Source organism: Lytechinus variegatus, chromosome 15 (assembly GCF_018143015.1).
Source record: "Lytechinus variegatus isolate NC3 chromosome 15, Lvar_3.0, whole genome shotgun sequence".
Taxonomy (NCBI): Eukaryota; Metazoa; Echinodermata; class Echinoidea; order Temnopleuroida; family Toxopneustidae; genus Lytechinus; species Lytechinus variegatus.
In genome coordinates, this window is record NC_054754.1 from 23,853,448 (window position 1) to 23,861,173 (window position 7,726).

Consider the following 7,726-nt stretch of genomic DNA (forward strand, 5'->3'; position numbering starts at 1 on the left):
GACATAGTAGAGGGCCAGAGACTACATGTATATCGCAGAGGTCGTACGGAGATCGTACAGACATTAGACGATGTCCTTACGTTTATCGTAGAATGTCTGTACATTGCATGGTGCCCTTGCGCTGCCCATCCAGAGGGCTAGGATCTTACGATTGAAAAAGAAAATTGTATGACTCCGCCCTAAAAAGCGCACAAGCCATACCATGATCGTGAACCACACAGTCTTCGGACGCCACCCTTAGGAGATGGAACAATTAGATTACGAACACTCTTTGACAACCTATGATAAAATACGTTGACGAAATGTAAATGGGACATGATATTCACGCGTTAAAGAAGTCGAAACAAAATTCCATTTGCATAGGATATTGCTTTCACGATCTTTTGCTCTCCTACGTTAAAATAATTCTCTTCAATTAGGGGCAAGACGTAACGGAGGAACTTCATTGGGTGGCGTTTGCGGAAAAGGACGCATTCCACACTCCACAGTATTGACTAGAGACTCCAACTCAAACCGTTTTTTGTTGGCAAGCAATGTAAGAACCTGTCCTGACGGGGTGGAGTTTGATAGAGCCATAACGTGCCTTTCAGCTGGTAAGTATGTTATGACATCTACGATATACAACCCATACAAACCAGCATTAACAATGTATATAGCACCACCTCAAGTCATCAACTGCTCATATCTGACAACATTCCTAACCCTTAATACACCATTCTGAGAAGGGTGGTTATAGATATAATATATGCCAATTTGAATGAAAACACACTACTTATATCGCAGAACCGTGTCAGAATGGAGGATACAGCATCACTGATCAAATGGGACGCTTCTTAAGATGTCACTGCCGTTACGGATTCAGTTCACCGTTATGTGAATGTAAGTTTAATGATAATGATAGTAATAATATAAAAATTATGATAATGATAATGAAAATAATAATTACAATAACAGTAACAATAATAATAATGATGATTGCAATGATAATAATAGTAGTAGTAGTAATAATGAATCCCAAATTTTGTATAGAGCTTATATAAAAACTGTAGAAAAGAGGGAAGGAATTCCAGCCAAAAAATAAGTATATAAATGATTAAAATAATAACAAATTAATAAAAAAAAATAGTAGTAGTAGTAGTAGTAGCAGTATTAGTAGTAGTAGTAGTAGCCGCAGCAGCAGCAGCAGCAGTAGAAGTAGTAGTAGTAATAATAATTATAATAATGAACATTTCTTGTTTCTGTGCGGTTCCAAAGGAATTGAATATTCCAAGCATTTCAAGGAACTAAGTCCTTTAACCTCACCAGGATTGAGTGCAGCATAATGTGCATCAATTTCTTGCTGAAAAAAAATTACGCCATGGCTGGGATATGAACCCACAACCCTCTGTTTAAAAGCCTGGAGACTAATCCACTGGGCCAAACAGCTCCAGTATGAAAGAATACCCCAATGAGCAGACTAAGGTTATGGGTAATATGTTTCAAATGACAACGAGAATGACATTGATAATGATAATAATATTAATATTAAAAATAATAATAATGATAATGATATTGATAACAATAACAATAATAATGATAATAATGAACATAATAAATTACAATATTTGTATGGTTTTTATTTCAAAAGCGTAGAAAGAATTTCAGCAAAAAATTAAGTATGATAATAATAATTTACCACACATGGGTGGAGAGTGGAAAATGTATATAAACGCCTTGCAAAAGGACGCAAGCGCTGCGGTGGGATTCGAAGCCCGGACCTTCTGGTTCAAAGTCGGGACACTGAGCTACAACACCTCTTCAATCGAGGGATTTGTACTAACAGTTATCTTGATCGAAAAAAAACACATGACATTACCCATTGATGAAAATGTCAAAATTGTTGAAATTACGCTAGTCCTTATTTACTCCCCGCAGATCAGTGTGAGATTAAGACAAATCCTCTGCCCGGACATAGTCTGAGGCGTTTAGACTGGTCAAGAAAACGAATAGCGATGACTTTCAAAGCTACGACAATAGGTTTAGTATTATCTGCTAACAGGAATACAAACAACCTACGAGTAATTTCAATACGTAAGTATCTATTTATCAATATATATATATATATATATATATATATATATATATATATATATATATATATATATATATATATATATATATATATATATATATATATATAAATGTGTGAAGTTATGCATGTACTACAGCTTTGGCAACTCTTTTATTTAAATATTGTGTGAAAGAAATGGATGAAGAGAACAATGGCAGGCGTAGCTTAAATCAATGTTCCCCAGAGCTATCTACCCTTTGGAAAAATTGGTGATGCCGAAAAATGTTTCTGCCGGGAATCGAACCCGGGCCCTAGCTTTGAACGCCGGTGCCTTAACACCACTAGATCACAGAGACGGGTTAGTGGCTACGGCCCCGATCCGATTGACCGTCAGATAGACAGATTTTCGACACCATACCAATTATAATTTCCTTTGTCGGGTGAAGGTGGGTATTGAACAATGACAAGCCGCCATGCCTCAGCTGGATCAAAGCTATTGCTTTGATACAGTGCACGTATGGGCATGATGGGAGAAAGTATACAAATGTGTGAAGTTATACATGTACTACAGCTTTGGCAACTCTTTTATTTAAATATTGTGTGAAAGAAATGGATGAAGAGAACAATATATCAATATACACATACATATATATATACATATATATAATATATATATATATATATATATATATATATATATACACATATATACATATATATATATATATGTATATATATATATATATATATATATATATATATATATATATATACCATTGTTCTCTTCATCCATTTCTTACAATATTTAAGTAAAAAAGAGTTGCCAAAAGCTGTTGTACATGTATAACTTTACACATTTATATATATATATATATATATATATATATATATATATATATATATATATATATATATATATATATATATATATATATATATATATAAATGTGTGTGTGTGTGGGGATGTGTGTGAGGGTGTGTGTGTGTGTATCCATGGTTATCTACGCTATTTTATTCATGAATCCACTGTTTGAAGAGTGGACTCATGAATAAAATAGCGGAGATAACCACGGCAACAGGCGTCAATTTGGCGCACTGTGACAAAAGCGCGCATCAGCTGATTGGACATTTTTCACACGTCACGCGCCCGATACGCGCTAAATTAGGCGTAATTCATATAGGAAATCTGCATAAACCATAGACTTAACCGTGGGTTTTCAAAACCACCTTTGTGAATTCGGGCCAAAATTACCAATTATACGCCATTCGAAATGACGTAATATCCTTGGTTGATCTGGGATCGGTTTGGTGGTGTAACCTGCTCATAAACCAGCTGAATAAACAAGCGAAATGTCCAATAAATGAAGCGATGGTTTCCCTGACATTAGGGATTTTTCGCACCTCCACGCAGAACGAATTAAAAAACACAGTAAATGTATTGAAAATGCCTTTCAAATGACAATGAACAGCTGGGAGGACTTTGTCGAAAATTGGTGAACCGGAGCAACAGTTTAGTCCCAAGTTTCGGAGCTGACGAAAAATTGCAAATATTTCGTTTGTCCAGAGTCCAGGACGAAACTGCTCATTCACCGATTTTCAACAAAGACTTCTTGGATGCTCTTTGTCATGGAGGGCAGTTGATAATATTTATTTGTATGTTCTTGAAAACGCTCTACGCCTCGGTGTAAAAATCTCCTATCGTGACTGGAAAGCGCTTTTAACGGCGATTAACTCTTTGTAAAGTCGTTATTAGTGCCGCCTTTGATTACCAAAATACTTTAGTTTTTGTACGGGCAGATGGAAGCATTTTGGATTGAAATGGCCATTGTAATATGTCTGCTTATTATCTTTTCCAGATCCATGTTCAGAAAATAACACTCTCCAAATAAGGAGGTTGCCACGCTCGAAATCTTCAACTATTATCGCTGTACGTGACCCGGAAATGATCTGCGATGGAAATTCAAGTAACCCCTACTGGGTTGATTTCGACAACAACATCTACCAAGTGGGGCACATCGGTGACCGAGAACCAATTATTCAATGGATAGATGACCAGCGATTTGGGATCAGTCACGTTGATATATTAAGTGAATTCGTCGGACGCGTGAAATTTGATATACCCTGCTCCAAAGGATATAAACGGCACCAGCAAATGCAGGCATAGGCGGCGAAGCGGGGGGGGGGGAACTGCCCCCCTTAGAATCGAGATGGGGGGACGGTCCCCCCCAAAAAAATTTGTTGATAACCTATATTTTTGCTTGTCAAATTTTCTACCTGTGTCAATCACAAAATTTTAGGTGAACCCCACCCCCTAATTTTTTTGGCTTCCACCGCCAATGAAGGCAGGCACATTTTTTTCCTGTTTCACATAATCGAGCTCGAAGTGCGAGCTAAGATTTTTAATATAGGCCCTCTTGACTTGAAAAAAGACCTTTTAAGGACTGTTTGCAGTGACTCGTGAAGATGATATCTCACCAAATGAATAATGCGAGTGCAAAGCGCGAGTTTAATATTGTTAACATCCTGAGATGCTAAATTATACGTTATCAAGCACTTTTTGTAACAATGAACAGGATGAGTACCTGAAGTATTGATGTGAGCGCGTAGCGAGAGTAGAAAATGTTTAATATCCAGCACTTTTTAAAATTATGAACATACAGGATGCGTGCATTGCTAAAAAAAAATAATGAAAACTTAAATCATTAGAAGAATAGTTTGGGCATATTGACTTAAAAACTGGGTTTTTAAGCATATTGAACATTGTATTATCTCAATCAACAGCCACTGCGAGCGCGAAGCAGGAGTAAAATTTTTATATTTAAATAATGACCTCAACGATTTGTGTCAGTGAATAACATTATTGGGCTAAAACAGTGACTAGATGAGATTTTTTTTGAAATTTGAAGAGTGAAAAATGCTGTTTGGAGCACTCTACAGCTAGCAGGGTGTTTATTATAGGATATACTATACATTTTTTTTTCAGTGTTCAAATTTTCAGGGGGGGGGGGGGGCAAATGTCCCCCATGCCCAACTGGTGCCGCTTCTGGAAACAAATCAAAGCTTTGACGTGATATAAACTTGTTGAGATGGCGAGATCTCGCAAAGTCGACTTATTATAAGTTTTACGTCAACATGGCGAGAGACGATGTCGCGCCAAGTCTACCAATATGAAATATTGTCAACGTGGTGAGATACCTTGCGTACAATGAGCTGCAGCTGGCATGTGACGTCACAAAAATGAAATAAATCATAACTCCATTATTTTCGACGAATTTTCATCAAGAACTCACTGTTATTATATCTGCTTTCAATTAAGACAAAGTTATCGCCCGTGTCATTGTCAGGGTTAACTTCTGAGTAAAGCTATACCCATTTTACCTATTGCATACTTGTAATTATAAGTGAATGATTATTTTTATTTCATTTGCCCAAATCGTCAGTTTTTCCTTTCAGAACTTCAATCCTGAATCAGAACACGCGGCGATTTTAGGGTTAATAACTTTATCAGATTTAGAGTCATAATGCAAACTAGAAAATTTATTGAAAAGCCATGGGCCAACCGTCGTTCAAATCTCACCCTAACCAGTTTATTACTGAGACGAAGGCGTCTTTTTATTAGTTTACCTTGTTTTAATTTTATGCGAACTGGGTGTATTTTTCATTGTGACGTGTCAGATCTATAAGATAACGAAACCCCCTAAAACCTATTACATTATATTCTTTGTGAGTGCAATAAATCAATGTCACAAAAATTTAATCTTTATGCTGTTATTAACTAAATAATGAATGAGACAAAATAAATGTGGTAAATTCACCAAATCTGCCATTTAAGAACTCTTCAGATATTCGAGAAAATTTGTATGAAGCTTTTAAAATGTTTATCTGTTCATTTTACATCGAATCCGGATTTTCCATCTTTACATTTACATAACATTGTGAATGAATGGGTTTTTTTATGTTCACATAACATTGTGAATGAATGTTTTATTTTTATGTTCTTAAGGCAAAATATTAAAATATTTTACTGCTTTGGTATGTCTTGTTATGCTGATGTATAGTGAGTATAAGGGGGCTAAGTTAATTCCAAGGGAATGGGACATCGCTGCGTAGATTGGATTGGAGTATGCCTACTACCATGACTATTGTTATGTCAGCCCTCATCATCATTTTGCGCTTCGCGCGAAAACATCTATATAATCCTCATATCTAAATCGTTAGCCTCGGATTCAGGTTTGTCTCACCTGCATAACAAAGTGAGACTATAGACGCCGCTTTTCCGACGGCACGGTGGCGGCGTCAACACCAAATCTTAACCGAAGGTTAAGTTTTTTGAAATGACAGAATAACTTCAAAGTGTATGGACACATTTCATGAAACTTAGCTAAGGTCAATCAAGTATTACTGAGCATACTTCCTGAGTTTCAGGTCACATGGTCAAGGTCAAAGGTCATTTAGAGTCATCGAACTTAGACCATGTTGGGGGAATCAATATCAAAATCTTAACCTAAGATTAAGTTTTTGAAATGTCATTATAACTTAGAAAATGTATGAGCCTAGTTCATGAAACTTGAACATAAGAGTAATCAAGTATCACTAAACATCATGTGCAATTTTCAGGTCACATGATCAAGGTCAAAGGTCAATGAACTTTGGCCATGTTGGAGTATCTGTTGAATTATCATCATAACTTTGAAAGTTTATGGATCTATTTCATGAAAACTAGACATAAGAGTAGTCAAATATCACTTAACTTCTTGTGCGAGTTTCAGGTCACATGATCAAGGTCAAAGGTCATATCAGGTCAATGAACGTTGGACAAGATTGGGGGTATTTGTTGAATTACCTTCATAACTTTGAAAGTTTATTGGTCTAGTTCATAAACTAGGACATAAGAGTAATCAAGTAGCACTGACAACCTTTGCGAGCTTCAGGTCACATGACCACAGTCAAAGGTCATTTAAGGTCATTGAACTTTGGCCATTTTAGAGATGATTATCAGATTGCTGTCATAACTTTCATAGATTTCGTTTATAAAGTGTGGATATAGGGGTTCACTGTCAAGTCTGAGGTCACATGATTCAGGTCAAATGTCATTTATTGTAAGTGAACGTAGTATTGTATCATTATATGAATGGCGTTTTTTGTGAAAAAATATTTTATAGTAAATTTCAAAGTCAGCACTGCTGCTATATAGAATCGTGTGATGCAGGTGAGACTGCATGCCAGAGGTGCTCCACTTGTTTATGGTTACTACCCTTCTGCACATGATCAGGTTGATTATTTGTTGAGCCTGGATTGATCAGGGGAAATGTCCCTGCTCAGATCCTGGATGGTAAAGTGGGGGTTAACATGTTAAAGACAATGCAGAAATACAGCATTGTTGCAAACTTGGAATGCCCTGAAATGCACCACTTTTGCGCAACACGGCGTGTATTCAAAACCGCTGAAGCGATACCAATGGAATTTTCATTAGATTATGAAATAATCTTTCTACTCATGTATATTTTGATTGAAAATACTACCACATTTTGGTATTACTTCCCCCCTATGTCAGAGGGACATTTTTTTTTGGGGGGGGGAGTCGTGCTGTACAGTATGACAAAATGGAAAGCCTTCCCTGCCGATTGCCACAATCTGCTCACTAAATCGTCGAAACATGGAGTAAAACAAACCTTT

The 7,726-nt window shown here is 36.5% G+C and overlaps 1 long non-coding RNA gene across 1 annotated transcript; it reads left to right on the forward strand.

Annotated features, from left to right (window-relative positions):
• Positions 1 to 438: 438 nt before the first annotated feature.
• LOC121428748 lies at positions 439 to 2,052 on the forward strand. The gene is made up of 3 exons (XR_005971831.1): positions 439 to 593; positions 784 to 879; positions 1,915 to 2,052. It is a non-coding gene; the product is annotated as an uncharacterized LOC121428748 (long non-coding RNA).
• The last annotated feature ends 5,674 nt before the right edge of the window (positions 2,053 to 7,726 follow it).